The sequence below is a fragment of the Neltuma alba genome, unplaced genomic scaffold (assembly GCF_004799145.2).
Source record: "Neltuma alba isolate B1F8T4 unplaced genomic scaffold, ASM479914v2 tig00013205_pilon, whole genome shotgun sequence".
NCBI lineage: Eukaryota > Viridiplantae > Streptophyta > Magnoliopsida > Fabales > Fabaceae > Neltuma > Neltuma alba.
The window spans coordinates 13,324-29,852 of NW_021637510.1; the positions used below are offsets into that span (position 1 = coordinate 13,324).

Genomic DNA, 16,529 nt, shown 5'->3' on the forward strand with positions numbered 1-16,529 from the left:
TACATCAGCTCCAATCATATGGCATTATATGCCTTGCTCATCATCAACGTGTTAGTCAAACTACTTGTATTATAGACATGTGTGATGTTTCAATTGTTTGTTAGAATAGGTATAGATGTAACTTTATTTTCTTATTGTTAAGTTTCTCATAGTGATTGTTTGATCACACATCAAATTTAAATATAGAGTGAGTGATATGTTATGGTCATTTTTGATTGAATTGCTTAGTGCTGATTTTGCCGGAAACATTCATTTTATAGTCAACGTTGTGTTAGACTTCCTCAATTTTTATTTTTATTGCCACAGTTTAATTTTTGCTTGTTAACTTGTAAAGTCTAATTATACATATGTTGTGAATCCCGATAATTCATCATATATAATTGCTTTTTTAGTGCACGAAAATGTAATGCGAGACAATTTATTAAGGGGTTTTCAAACACTATTTTATACAAAGAGAATTATCAAGAGGTTCAAGAAAGAAATTTAATTATCAAAAAGTCTTAATGACAAATGAGCAACATAAGTCTGTTATCATTTTCTGTTCTGAAACTTGTCATTACTTATTCTTCAGTTGTCAATAGAGATAATTAAATCCCTCTTTTGGACCTGATTATAATTCCCCCTTCTATATAAAGCCAGGTGACAATCCACCGTAAACTTGCTGTAAATGAAGCCTCAAGTAACAACTAATTAATACTTAAATAGCATTTTTAATATAATATATAAAGGTAATTTAACTAAAAGTTTTTTAACACGTTTATTTTTATTAAATATTTGTAAAATACGCACTAGTTAAAAATGCATTTATGGATTACATAATCCTTCTTTATCGTATTAAGAATAAAATTTAGGGAACTTAATTATAAACAACGCGTATTATTAGACTGAGTCACTAACACACGTTAAACTTTGAACGACCTGGCCTCCCTAGAAAAAATATTATTGATATTTTTGGAAATTATATTTTATGGTTTAAATTTATTAAAATATTCCAGACGAAAGAACTTGTACAAAATTTAGAAAATTATACGAAAATTTAAAATGGATACATAACAATTTTAAATTATCAGCAGATGACACTATTTTTTTTGAAAAAATTTTACACACAAATATTGCAACATAATATTTAATCTATTCCTTTTCATGATATTCGATTGATGGCATTTAATTTTTAAAATTTTCATCTAAATAATAATACCTGCAGGAACGGGACAATTATTTTTGTATGGAGACATAATTATTCTTATTATTCCTTGATTGTCCTCCTCGTTTTGAAAAGCCGCGTAACAGTATCTTCAACTTTACCAATTAGCAGCAAACCCGTGTGTCCCTTTGCTTCTCCTCTCTCAGATCTGGAGAGCCGTGTTTCCTTTCACTTCCTATTTCATAGCCCCAGCCTTGGGCAGCACGGTGATGAGCTTTCTAGAATCCTGCGCCTAGATTTCTCCTTTTAGGGATCTCCTTCTTCACTTCACCAGATTCCTCGGGATCTCCTTCTTCACTTCACCAGATTCCTCGTTATTCAGTTCAGTACAGGCGTAAATTAACCACCATGACGAAATCACGGCTAGTCTTCATTCCTGCCCCGGTATTGGTCACGTTGTGTCCACCGTGGAATTCGCCAAGCTTCTCATTAACCATGACGATCGCTTTTCCGTCACCGTCTTCGTCATCAAGGCACCGAGCGCCGCCGACGTCGATGCTTACATCGACTCTCTCACTTCCTCTCCTAGCTTCCCCAAACGCCTTCACCTCCTACACCTCCCAGTTAACGAACCTCAGTCTGCTCAGCACCCACACCAGCTCATCCCAAACAGCATCCCCCTGGTCAAACAGGCTGCGTCCGACCTCATTCAAGAGTCCCACTCCAACCCGGACTCGCCCCGACTCGCCGCCTTCGTCGTCGACATGTTCTGCACCGCCATGATTGACGTTGCCAACGACCTGGGCATTCCCGCCGTCGTCTTCTATACCTCCGGCGCTGCATTTCTTGGTCTGATGCTTCATCTTCACCCCCTCAGGGAACAGGGTGTTCTCGACACGACGGCGCCTAACTTCAAGAATTCCGGCAAGGAGCTGAACATCCCGAGTTTTGCGAACCCGGTGCCCGCAAACGTCTTGCCCACAATCCTGCTGGAGAAGGAGTGGGAGGGATTTGTGGACGACTACGTCAAGGGTCTTCGGAAAGCGAAGGGTATTTTAGTAAATACGTTCGAGGAGCTTGAATTGCAGGCGGTTCACTCCCTCTCGAAAGGAATACCAGGATTTATCCTGTGGGGCCCATCTTAAGTGCTAGGAATGATGAACAGCACAGGATCCGATATCATGGAGTGGCTTGACCATCAACCTGAGTCATCGGTTCTGTTCCTGTGCTTCGGTAGCAGGGGTTATCTCGGTGGGGATCAGGTGAGGGAAGTAGCACGAGCTCTCGAGAACAGCGGGGTCCGCTTCTTGTGGTCCCTGCGAAAGCCTCCCCCAGAGGGTTCAACAAGCATTACCGATTACTCTGACCCATCAGAGGTGTTGCCGGAGGGATTCCTAGATCGGACGGCGTGTATCGGAAAGGTGATCGGGTGGGCCCCTCAGGCACGAGTGCTGGGCCACAAGGCAGTGGGAGGATTTGTGTCCCACTGTGGGTGGAACTCTATTCTGGAAAGTGTATATTTTGGAGTGCCTGTGGCCACGTGGCCGCTGTCCGCAGAGCAACAACCTAATGCATTCGAACTGGTGCGGGAGTTGAAGATGGCGGTGGAGATATCATTGGACTATAGGTTGGATGTGAAGAAAAGAACCGCGTCGGGAGTGATAAGCGGGGAGAGGATAGAGAAAGGGATCAGGGAAGTGATGGAGAGAGGGAGTGAGGTGAGGAAGAAGGTGAAGGAGATGAGTGAGTTGAGTCGGAAGGCCCTAATGGAAGGTGGGTCCTCCTACTCTCACTTGGGCCGTTTCGTTGATGATATATTGAATGATAGGTTGTGAAGCTATCCAGATTGACGGAGACCCCGTCATATAACGACGTCGTTCCCTTGGATGATTTTGCGTCTCCCAGATCTTTACTTTAACGTAATGATTTTGTATTGGCAGAAACAAAAGAAGGTAACGGATTTGTTGCTTACGGGTATGGCGAGAGAGCTTATACATTCTTTCTATTTGTAATTTCATATTACTGGTGCCTTATTCTCTAATTAAAGCAAATTTTACAAGTGCTAAAAATTGCTGTCAAATGTAAGTTCCTTTTTAATAAGAATGACAAAAAAGGAATCAATGAAAACAGACGGCTTTCAAGAATTAGGGAAAAAAGAAATAAGAAAAAAATGTAGAGTTACAGTTGATCCGCCTTTACGTCGCTCCAATCATAAATGGCGTTAGATGCTGCTCATCACCATCAAGTTAGTCAATAACATCAGTTATCGACATGTGTGCCATTCCAATTGTTTGATAGATAATAGGTGGAGATGTTACTTCTGTATTCACATCGTTAAGTTTTTCGTACAGTTGTTTGATCATGCTCACATGTGAATTAAATGAATACTCATCCAGTCCTTAATATAGGACCTAATTGTTGAGTTGGTTTTTGGTCCTAAATATAAGACCCATTTCTCATATTTATCAATTTTCTCTACATTCCCCATAAATACTCTTTCAACCATAATCAAGTAAAAGAAGAAGAAGGTATTAAGAAAGATTTATGGTATTTTAGGAAAATGTTTACATTTCTTATAACTAACTAATTTACCTAACTTTCTTAATCTATCAAAATAGTTAAATGGGTCTTATATTAAGGACTGGAGGAGTAACATGTTATGGTTCCTTTTGGATTGAATTACTTAGTGATCAAGATATAATTACTAATTTAAAAAATAAAAGTTATTAAATTATTTAGTTATAGCATATGTTACTTATTTTTGTAAAATACTTATATAAATCATTAGATTATATATCAATTTATAAGTATGATAAATTTGTTTAAAAATAATAATAAATATATATAGTTTAAAGTGATTTATTAAATTTTTTAATTTTTTAAATTAGCCATATGAGTCCTAAATTAAACACGAGATAGTACTAATTTTGCATAGTTAACTTCATGTTAGACTTCCTCAATTTTTATTTTTGTTATCAAAATTCAGCATATATAATTGCTTTTTTAGTGTACGAAAATTCAACGCAGGTCAAATTTAATGGATTCTCAAACACGGTTCCATATATAGGCCAGTTCTTTTATCCGGACTGTATATCAGCCAGTTGACAATCCACCGAAAACTAGTTGTAAATGAAGCCTCGATTAACAAGTGAAACATTTTTAATAGGTTAAATAAAGTATACATTTATTCTTTTGTTATCTTTATACAAGATTTTAATTTAATTCTTTAACTTTAAAAAATATATTTTTAGTCCTGTAATTCTAAAATTATTAACAAAAAATAATAATATTGAGATCTTAGATGTTAATAATATATTTTTCAATGCTAGCATATTAAGTTTAATTTTCAAAATAATCAAAATTGTTACCAAAAATTATTGTTTAAATCTAATGATTTTATAGTTAAATGACTAAACTTATACTTTTAAAAATTAAAGGACAAAATTGTAATATTATGTAAAGTTAGATGACTAAATATACATACTTTAACCTTTTTAATACTTCTCTAGTTCTTAATGTCGAACCTAAATGTAGAGTTGATTCTGATTCTAAGTATAATACTTATTTCTAACAGTGATCAATTTTTTCTAAATCACCTATATCAATACTCTATCAGATATAATCAAGTAAAAAAGAGAGGTGGGATGTTATATAACATGATTAGGATATTTTTTAAAAATGTCATATTTGTTATAATTAACTAACTTATCTAAGCTTATCAATCTAATCAAATTAATTAAATAGGTATTATATTAAAGACCGGAGAAGTATAATATATGTAGATAATTTAAATAAAAGTTTTTAACGCATTCATTTTTATTAAATATTTGTAAAACACGCATGAGTTAAAAATGCATTTATGGATTATATAATCTTTTCATATTATATAAAGAATAAATTTGTATGTTAATAATACCTAGATTAACATTATAGATATGAATGGACTTCGTTTTTTTTAATGAAATTAAAAAAGTCTATTTTACAAGTTCTAGAGCCGAGAATACGGCCCACCCGTCACAACTCATGGGTTATACAGTGCGGGCTAAAGTAGTGTGTATTTTGGCTAGCTAAAAATATACCAACCCTAACTTGTTGCTAGCCCGCCATTTTTTAAAAACTCTCAATTTTTAAACCTTATTTTTTATTTAATTTTTTAAATTAATAAATAGTGATCCAAAATTTTATAAACAATCACAAGTATAAATTGTGTTTAACTACATTTAAAATAGTCAATACACATATAAAACAATACATTATAAATATTTACATAATTACCATTCAACATTAATCCATCAAGTAATAAATTCTACAATCTTTTCATACAAGCACAGTATTTGATATAAAAAATTATCTCTTGATAAATTAGAAGTGCATCTATCTAATTTTTCTCAAAGTTCATTGACCATGTTTTTCTAAAACACTTTTTTTGTAATAAATATTGTCTTATATTTTATTATAGTTGTTGAAGTTTTATTATAGATATAGTATGTTATATTTTTTTTAATATTTTTGGTTTAGATATGCAACATGAAAAATGAAATGTAAATGAGAAAATAAAATTTTCAAATATAATAACATATTATTTGTGTGGAAAAAAAAAGTGGTTGGTTAGGAGGACCCGCAGACTAACCTATCACCCCGCAGGCTAACCTGCCACCGCTGGTTATGCAGTGCCAGCTGGAATAACATACACCTTGGCGGGCTAGCAAATCGCCAACACTAACCTGCTTCTTTGTGGCAGACTAGCCCCTAGGCCCCAACCCATATTCTCGGTTCTGTTTTACATGTGTGTCTTTGGCAAAACTCAATATGTGCCTAACAGATATTCGCGATGAACTGCTTCAAAATTTCTAAATTATTGTTTCTTAAATAGTCAAGATTAAATATTACCTTCCATTCTAATTATAAGAGCTAGTTGACTAATTAATTTGAGGAGATTAAAGAAATAAGTTAAGTTAGTTATTTGTAATAAAAAGATAGTATTCTTAAAATGTCCTTACTACTCAAATGTATTGGTTAGAACTACTATTATTAGAAAGACTACTTAAAAAATATAAAATATGAGAAAAAGTAGATTGGGGTTTATATTTATGATCAAAATAAAAGTTAAATGAGATCTTACTATATATTTTGCTATATTTTGTCAAGGTTTGACTTTTATCCCAGCGGATCTAATATCTGAAACTTGCGTAGGAGCCAATCATATATTCTTTTAGGGTTAAAAGAATAAGACAACGTAAATAAACACATAGGACCAATATGACTATATATGTTGGAATGTTACCTGTATGTTGCAAAGTCCTGTGTGGACTTGATTAAAACAAAACAATTATTATTTTTTTTGGTCGATTCAGGAGCGATATCATGGACTGAAATGGGTGTTTGAATATGGGAAGGTTTCTAAGATTTTTATTCTTCAAAGAAGATTGAGATGTTGGAAATGAACGTGCCTTTCTTCCCAGAATCTGAGAAGACGATCTTATAAAACTCAGTTAGATTGATAACAGGAATTGAATAACAAACAGTGCAAACAAAGGAAGCAGGGAAAATAAAATTGATAACAGGAAATACACAGACTCTGAGCTTACAACTTTTAACTTCCCATGTGCACTGTGGAATTCGGGATGCTCATTATATTTTGGGCTGTGTGTCGAGAGGGTCATTGAACTCGAAAATGGAGGTTTCATTTAACTCCCAGGGACATAATGCAATATTAAACAGCGCAGAGGGTATAACACTGAGTAACCACCACACGTTAAACTTTTTTTTTTTTGGGTAAGTCAACAGTCAACACACGTTAAACTTTGACCTACCTGCTCTTCAGGAAGGACACATATTTTTCAGAAAAAATATATTAATATTTTTGAAAAAGGGAATAAGTATTAAAATATCCAGATGAAGACACTTGTATAGAATTTTAGAAAACCATACGGTCATTTAAAATGGACAAATAAAAATTAAGGTTACCAGCAGATTACACTAAATTTCTTTTAAAATTTTACATGCAAATATTGTCGCGTAATATTTATTTTATACTATTTCTTCGGGTGTGTTGGTATAAGAAAATAAAGAGGAAAAAAATTTCAATGAGCTTGTTTCAAAAGCTTGGAGAAGTGAAGAGTAAAAAAAAAAATTAATTAACAAATTTTAACCTTATTTTTTTAATTTTTTAAAATAAACTTATTAAAAAAATGTCTGTCTTTTTTTTTTTTTCCTCATATCAAACCAAACGGATTCTAATATTTGATTGATGTCATTTACTACTCGTTTACTTTTTCATCTAAAATAATACCTGCAGCAATTCTACTCGTACTGTTTGATTACGCTCCAACCCTATACATTTTTTTTGACCCACATAATTATTATTCTAAATATGAGTGGACTTCCTCGATTTGAAAAGTGGCGTAATATATTCCTCACAGCCTCTGAAATATCAGCAGCTTCCCTGCCGCATCTTCAATTTCACCAATCACCAGCAAAGCCGTGTGCCCCTTTGCTTCTCTCTCTCCCCCCCCCCCCCCCCCAACAAAAAAAGTTTGAAGAGCCGTATTTCGCTTCTCATTTCCTAGCCCCAGCCTCACGCTAAGGGCTCCAATCTAGTACGCTTCAGCCTTGAGCAGCACGGCAACGAGCTTTCTAGAATCCTTCGCCTAGATTGCTCTTTTTAAGTATCTCCTTCCCTTTTACAGATTCCTCCTTATTCAGTTCAGTATTACAGGCGTATATCCACCATGACGAAATCACGGCTGGTCTTCATTCCTGCTCCCGGTATTGGTCACATTGTGTCCACTGTGGAGTTCGCCAAGCTTCTCATTAACCATGACGATCGATTTTCCGTCACCGTCTTCGTCATCAAGGCACCGAACGCAGCCGACGTCGATGCCTACATCGGCTCTCTCACTTCCTCTCCTACTTTCCCCAAAGGCCTTCACATCATTCACCTCCCAACTCACGAATCTCAGTCTGCTCAGAAGTTACCCCAACTCATCCAAAACAGCATCCCGCTGGTCAAGCAGGCTGCGTCCGACCTCATTCAAGAGTCCCACTCCAACCCGGACTCGCCCCGACTCGCCGCCTTCGTCGTCGACATGTTCTGCACAGCCATGATCGACGTCGCCGATGACTGGGGGTTCCCGCCGTCGTCTTCTACACCTCCGGTGCTGCATTTCTTGGTCTGATTCTTCATCTTCACCCACTCAGGGAACAGGGTGTTCTCGACACGACGGCGCCTAACTTCAAGGATTCCGGCACTGAGCTGAACATCCCGAGTTTTGCGAACCCGGTGCCCGCTAACGTTTTGCCCACAATCCTGCTGGAGAAGGAGTGGGAGGGATTTGTGGACGACTACGTCAAGGGTCTTCGGAAAGCGAAGGGTATTATAGTAAATACGTTCGAGGAGCTTGAACTGCAGGCGGTTCACTACCTCTCGAAAGGAGATACCAGGATATATCCTGTGGGGCCCATGTTGAGCGCGAAAGATGATGAAACGGGTCAACGAGGATCGGACGTCATTGAGTGGCTTGATGATCAACCCGAGTCATCGGTTTTGTTCCTGTGCTTCGGGAGCATGGGCTATTTCGGTGGGGATCAAGTGAGGGAAATCGCAAGTGCACTCGAGAACAGTGGGGTCCGCTTCTTGTGGTCCCTGCGAAAGCCTCCACCAGAGGGTTCAACAAGCATTACCGATTACTCAGACCCATCAGAGGTGTTGCCGGAGGGGTTCCTAGATCGGACGGACGGTATCGGGAAAGTGATAGGGTGGGCGCCGCAGGCGCAAGTGCTGGGCCACAACGCAGTGGGAGGATTTGTGTCTCACTGTGGGTGGAACTCTATCCTGGAAAGTGTATATTTTGGAGTGCCAATTGCCACGTGGCCACTGTACGCAGAGCAACAACCCAATGCGTTTCAACTGGCGCGAGAGTTGAAGATGGCGGTGGAGATATCATTGGATTATAGGATGGATCCAGGAAAGGAAGCTCGTCGGAAGTGATAAATGGGAAGAGAATAGAGAAAGGCATAAAGGAAGTATGGGGAAGGAGAGTGAGGTGAGGAAGAAGGTGAAGGAGATGAGTGAGTTGAGTCGGAAGGCACTGATGGAAGGTGGGTCCTCCTACTCTCACTTGGGTCGTTTCGTTGATGATATATTGAATGATAGGTTGTGAAGCCATCCACACTGTTTATTTATAAACAAGATTTTATCTTTAAAATTGAATGCATTGTACTGTTACGTAACCCGAGCGGTTTTACCCTGATGATTTTAGATGTCTATTCTCATCTTTATATCAATGAAAATAAAGAATTTTTCACTATTCTATGCATTTTTATCGAGAAAATTACCATGTAATTCTGAAAAAAATTTAATTATAAAAAATTTCGATATAAAAAACGACAATAAGGTTGATATTGCTAACATTTTATTAAGATTCTTTTGAAAAAAAATATGCAGCTTGATGACCGGAACATAAAGTTAAAGAAATAATAATAATAAAAAAAGCAATAGTAGAAACAAAACTCACGCTGTCATGCCCACGACGGGAACAATAATAAAAACGAAGAAAGGAAATACGATGTTGATCTCTCCCACTAATTTACTCAAGACAACAACATTGCAATAATACTTCTCTTTTCCATGGTCCAAGTAGCATATTTTATGTATGGACGAGAGAATGGTGCGGAGGACTCACCCTGACAGCAACCACAAGCCTTACTTATGATAGATTCATTTCCAAGGTATGTGGCTTGCATGCTTTGGTTATTAGATCATGAAATAAAATAAGTATATTAATGTTTTTTTTTTTTGCAGCTTATATACCGTGTCATAAAAATGAAAAACTTGTATTGATAGGTGCCGATTCCACCTTATCATGTGTTTCCACACTGTTGTAACATTATTAAAATTCATGATATCCAACTAAAATAATACCAAGTTACAACTTAATTTACATCTTTGTTTGTCTGTGTTTTTCTAGATAAAAAACAGAGCTAATAAATTAATGTGGTGACATCGTACTTGATTGCCCTTTCCAACCTTTGCCGGACATTTCTTGCCTTCGCCCTGTTCCCTGCCTTTGCAGTGCCTTTCTTGCCAGTGCCTTCGCCAAACCACTGTGTGTTTTTACTATTGGTGCATTTTTTAAACTCATTTATTTGTCTTTTTTTTTTTCTGGATAAGATCCATATATTCATGAACAACATTCATATCCTGTCCTGATTAATGTTTAAACATTATTAAAGAAAAAAGGATGAGCTCTTTTTTTCATTGCAGTATTTCATTTGCATTTTTCTTGGGTAGTCAATTGTAATTCAGCTTCCAGCCAAGTGGAAAACTCAGTTGAATAAAAGGGAACTGAGGTTTACAAAAGAAGGCAATCTCCACCTCTTGGGCAATCAAAATCAACAGATAGAAAATAGAATTGCCTTCAATAGAAGGATACCTATACTTTAACAAAATCAATCAGACAGACACCCACGTTCAGTCTCCAACACTAGCACAGACGCATTCCATTACACAGCACAGAGAAACAGAGAGAACAAGGCATAGAGAAAAAAGAGAGAATGGGAAGCACAGCAACAATGTGGAAATGGGTAAGGAGAGATTAACGGCTCAGATGGGTTATGGCTAATCAAAATCCGGCGACGTTTACGGGACTTCCCACAGTCCGTCAAGCTCGAGCACGTCAAGTTGGGTTATGGCTACTCATGCAACGTAGCCACCGTCCTCAAGCTACGTCAAGTTTATTCTCACACACAACACAATATATCAATAAAAATAAAGAAATTTCATTTCTCTATGCTTCGTTATCGAGAAAATCACCACGTAATTATAATTAGAAAGAAGTCTTATGACATAGGTTAGTGACAAATTTCATTACAAAAACTGACAATAAGGTTGATATTGCTAACTTCTTATCAAAATTCTTTTAATGATTGCATCTTTTTTCTTTCTTTCTTTTTTTTCCCCCCAGAGAACTCAAAGTTATTTTTCCAAGTTTGTGCTGTTTTAGCATTCACCTGTCACCTTCTGGCTTCAGCAGTTTGCTTCGCAATCTCTCTTTTCTCTCTCAATTGAAGTACAGATCCAGGTCTCTCTACCAAACAGAATCCAACTTTTTAGCATTCGAGTGATTTTACTTGAATGCGATTGGCCTGCACCTCCACCTACCCGCTTATCCACTTAGACTTGGGGCAAGTCGGCAAGATGAGGAGTGAATTATGGAACGTCGTGGACATACATGTTGGAGCAAAAATAATAATGATTCATCAGCCAAAATTTTCATACAAAGCGAAAGCACCTCTATTATTGTTCAGCATTAGTACTATTCACATGATCAGGTGCAGTCACCCACCCGGCCCCTTGTCAATAAATGATCTTGTCGTCACCCAAACAGTAACAAATCACTTCTTGTAATTATTCCCACTATTTAAATGAACGTACATATATGCGCGCGCGCACATATATGAAAAGCTCCAGAGATAAGCTAACTAGTTAAGTTACTAACTTCATCAAAAACTAATTAACAGAATATTAACCACTTTCGGGTATAGTACGTATCAGTTAGTTACCATCTTTTACGCATCGTCCGTATATCTAAACACATTTGCCCACACAACTTAAACCTGAACACTTACTATATATGCCAAAGACAAGTGGCTTCGCACTCATGTAGCTCTGGTCGCAATATCACCATCACAACAAGCAGCAGACTGATTCAGTGTTCACTTCCACTCACCAGATGAACACCGACTCGCAACTAGTGCTCGTTCCCTCACCAGGCATGGGTCACCTAGTGCCCGCCGTCGAGTTCGCTAAGCTTCTCATCGACCGCCATCACCGCCTCACCATCACCCTCCTCATCATCACACAACCATCTGATCCCACCGTCGGAGCCTACACTCTCTCCCTCACTTCCTCATTGTCCTTCCCAAAACGTCTTCACTTTGTTCTCCTTCCTCCCCTCCCTGACCCTACCAACTCTCACTCTCTTCATCCATCTGCCGTTTTGGACTCTCGCATTCAAGACCAGAAACCCAATGTCAGAGATGCTGTGTCCCAAACTCAAGTCGGATCCCTACTCGCCACGGCTCGCTGGGTTCATTGTGGACGTCTTCTGCACAGCCATGATTGATGTGGCCACCGAGTTCGGGGTTCCTACCATTGTGTTCTTCACCTCGGGCGCTGCTTTTCTAAGGTTCAAGCTTCATACTCACACGCTCTGGGAGCAAGAGAAGGTAGACACGACCGCGTTTGACTTGGTGGACTCGGGCTCTGAGTTTGCCATCCCGAGTTTCGTGAACCGTGTTCCTGTTAGTGTTTTCCCTGGGATTTCGTTGGACAGGCAGTGGAAGCTATTTTTCTTCAATCACACAAGCAGGATGAAGAAGGCAAAGGGCATCATAGTAAACACGTTCGAGGAGCTTGAATCCCATGCCGTCCGATCTTTCTCAAAGAGTGATTTCACACCATTTATCCCGTCGGACCCATCTTAAGCGGCGGAGGGGACAAAAAGACAGTTCCAAAAGGATCAGACGTCATGCAGTGGCTTGATGATCAACCTCCTTCGTCTGTTCTATTCTTGTGCTTCGGAAGTAGGGGTTGTTTCGAGGAGGAAGATCAAGTGACAGAGATCGCACGCGCTCTTGAAACAAGTGGGGTCCCGTTCGTGTGGTCTTTACGGAAGCCCCCCCCAAGGGTTCCATGGAACCGCCAAGCGATTACTCTGAACTGGAACAACTATCACTATTTCCGGAGGGATTCCTAGAGAGGACATGTGAGAATGGAAGAGTGATAGGCTGGGCTCCACAGGCCCAAATTTTAGCTCACAGAGCAATAGGAGGGTTTGTGTCGCATTGCGGGTGGAATTCCATCCTGGAAAGTGTATATTACGGCGTGCCCATTGCGACGTGGCCGCTTGCTGCGGATCAACAATTAAACGCATTTCAACTTGTGCTTGAGTTGAAGCTGGGGGTGGAGATCTGCCTGGATTACAGGAGAGGATGGAGCAGTGTGGTAAGTGCAGAGAGAATAGAGAAAGGCATAAGGGAAGTGATGCAGAAGGAGAGTGAGGTGAGGAAGAAGGTGAAGCTGATGAGGGAGATGAGTAAGAGGGCTTTAATGGAGGGAGGATCTTCCTACTCTTGCTTGGGCCGTTTCATAGACGATGTGCTGAATAATAGGATTTGAAGCTGCACTGGGATTGATGAAGACCACCGCAAGACTGTTTCTGTGCTTATATTACGTGTAGCGAGGTCGTTTTCTCGCATATTGTGTTTGCTTCGTTACTTTCAATGTATAGCTTTATTTTAAAATTTAAAAATAATTGTCTGTGGGAGTATTAATGGTGAACGTCTCTACCTGAAATGAATATTCACCACAAAACGGAATGAGCACATTGTTGATGGAATGTAAATAAGAGGAAATGGAGAGTGAGTACTGTGAGGTGAGGAAGAAGGTCAAGTCGCGACAAGCAATTAAGCATACTTCAGAAATAATGCTGCGGTGCTCTTCGTTTGCCAGACCCAAAATTTTTTTCAAATTCTTCCGTAGGAGACTTTTATAATCACCACATTACAACTCTTCTCACAAAACTTTAGCTTCCCATGTGCAATTATACAGAACGTGGAATTCGGGATGCTTGCCGTCAAAAAGGTTCATTATTTATTACTCTTCTTGTGCTTAATATAAGACTTATTTAACTAATTTGATTAGATTAAGAAAGTTAGATAATTAGTTAATTATAAAAATATGACATTTTTTTTCTAAAATACCATAATCATCTTTCTTAATATCCTCCCTCCTTTTTCTACTTGATTATGGTTGAAGGAATATCTATAGGGATAATTTAAAAAAAAATTGATAAATATGAAAAATATATCTTATATTTAGGACCAAAATCAACTCAATAATTAGATCTTATATTAAGAATAAGAGAGCATTATTTGGGCTAAATGTCAAAAGGTTCATTGAAGTCGCAAGGCTTAGATGAATTTAAAATTTAATTTTAACGCAAAATTTAGGTTTCTTTTAACCATCGGGAACAAAGTTGTTATTCTACAGTGCACAGGAGAGCGTTACCCTGAGTTACTAACACATGTTAAACTTTGACCTATCTGGTCGTTGAGGTTTATTTCTGGAGAAAATGAAAAAAAAAAATAATTTATATCAATGTAACAAATGATTACAAAATTTAAAAGAATAATGAATCGTAAAATTAAATTATGAATGATATTTTTTTAAAAAATATTATTGATATTTTTGGAAATTATATTTATGGTTTAATATTTATTGTATACTTTTTTTGTTAATATATGATACCAATTAGCAGACTATTTTATAGCGTGCAACATCTACACCCATTATTCCACAGTCAAACCATAATGCGCGTCCCCAGTTTTACCAATTAGCAGCAAAGCCGTGTGTTGCTTTGCCTCCTCTTCCTGACGATATTTGAAGAGCCGGGTTTCACTTCTTACTTCTTCGCCCCAATCCTTGAGCTGCACGGCGATGATGAGTTCTCTATAGAATCCTAAGCTTAATTAGATTGCTCTTTCTAAGTATCTCCTTCGCTGTTCCGTTCAGTTAGACATAAACATCTCCGCGATGACGAAGTCACGGCTAGTGTTCATTCCTGCTCCCGCTCCCGGTATGGGTCACCTCGTGTCCACCGTGGAGTTTGCCAAATTTCTCATCGACCACGACCACCGTTTCTCCCATCACCGTCTTCGTCGTCAAGGCACCAGGTGCCACCAACGTCGATGCCTACACCGACTCTCTCACTTCCTCTCCTAATTTCCCCAAGCGCCTTCAGCTCATTCACCTCCCAATTCACGAATCTCAGTCTGCTCCGTATTTACATCAACTCGTCCAAAACAGCATACCCCTCCTCAAACAGGCTCTGTTCGACCTCATTCAAGAGTCCCACTCCAACCCGGACTCTCCCCGACTCGCCGCATTGGTTGTCGACATGTTCTGCACCGCAATGATCGACGTCGCCAACGACCTGGGGTTCCCGCCGTCGTCTTCTACACCTCCGGCGCTGCATATCTTGGTTTGATGCTTCATCTTCACGCACTGCGGGAACAGGGTATTTACGACACGACGGCGCCTAACTTCAAGGATTCCGGCACCGAGCTGATCATCCCGAGTTTTGCGAACCCGGTGCCAGCCAACGTTTTGCCCTCAGGAGTCCTGGAGAAGGAGTGGGAGGGTTTTGTGGACGAGTACGTCAGGGGTCTTCGTAAATCAAACGGTATCATCGTAAATACGTTGGAGGAACTTGAATCGCAGGCGATTCACTCGCTCTCGGAAGGAGGTACCCGGATCTATCCTGTGGGGCCCATCTTAAGTGCGAAGGATGATGAAAGGCGTCAACAAGGATCGGACATCATTGAGTGGCTTGACGATCAACCCGAGTCATCGGTTTTGTTCCTGTGCTTCGGGAGCCGGGGTTGTTTCGGTCAGGATCAAGTGAGAGAAATCGCATCCGCTCTGGAGAACAGTGGGGTCCGCTTCTTGTGGTCTCTGCGAAAGCCCCCGCGGGAGGGTTCAAAAGGCATCACCGATTACTCAGACCCAGAAGAGGTGTTGCCGGCGGGGTTCTTAGATCGGACGGCAGGCATAGGAAAAGTCATCGGGTGGGCCCCCCAGGCTCGAGTACTGGGCCACAAAGCGGTGGGGGGTTTGTATCCCACTGTGGGTGGAACTCCATCCTGGAAAGTGTGTATTTTGGAGTGCCAGTTGCGACGTGGCCGCTGTACGCAGAGCAGCAAGCCAACGCGTTCGAACTGGTCCGTGAGTTGAAGATGGGCGTAGAGATCTCATTGGATTATAGGATGAACTTCAAGAATGGAAGCAACTCGGGAATGATAAGTGGGGAGAGAATAGAGAAAGGGATAGAGGAGGTGATGAAGAGAGAAAGTGAGAGGAGGAGGAAGGTGAAGGAGATGAGTGAGTTGAGTCGGAAGGCATTAATGGAGGGTGGATCTTCTTCTCGCACTTGGGCCGTTTTATTGATGATGTACTGAATAACAGGATGTTGAATCTATCCTGATTTAGAAGACCACGACACTTTTGTACTGCTTGTTACTCATATGACGACGTCGTTTCCTTGCAGAATTACTCGTGTTTTCTGAATTCACTTGGCGTATCAATTTTAATAAGAATAGTCATATGAAATTAACCAAGTGTTTGCTTTGAGTATAATTTTTCTCAAGAAATTGGATAGTCACTTTTTGAAAGCTAACATAATAGTTGGCTAAAGAAAAAAAAAGCATTGACGGAATTAGATCGCGATGAGGGCAAGGATGAGTTACTAGCTATACATGGAAGAAGCATTGACGGAGAGAATGATATCAAGACGTATTTAATCATAACCGTTGATAAATATTA

General features: G+C 39.2%; 4 pseudogenes; all 4 read left to right on the plus strand.

Moving 5' to 3' along the window:
- The first annotated feature begins 1,545 nt into the window (after positions 1-1,545).
- Positions 1,546-3,166, plus strand: LOC114735373 (anthocyanidin 3-O-glucosyltransferase 2-like; annotated as a pseudogene).
- A 4,517-nt stretch (positions 3,167-7,683) lies between these two features.
- On the plus strand, positions 7,684-9,456 carry LOC114735377 (anthocyanidin 3-O-glucosyltransferase 2-like; annotated as a pseudogene).
- Positions 9,457-11,822: 2,366 nt separating this feature from the next.
- On the plus strand, positions 11,823-13,416 carry LOC114735374 (anthocyanidin 3-O-glucosyltransferase 2-like; annotated as a pseudogene).
- Positions 13,417-13,560: 144 nt separating this feature from the next.
- On the plus strand, positions 13,561-16,214 carry LOC114735375 (anthocyanidin 3-O-glucosyltransferase 2-like; annotated as a pseudogene).
- Positions 16,215-16,529: the final 315 nt, after the last annotated feature.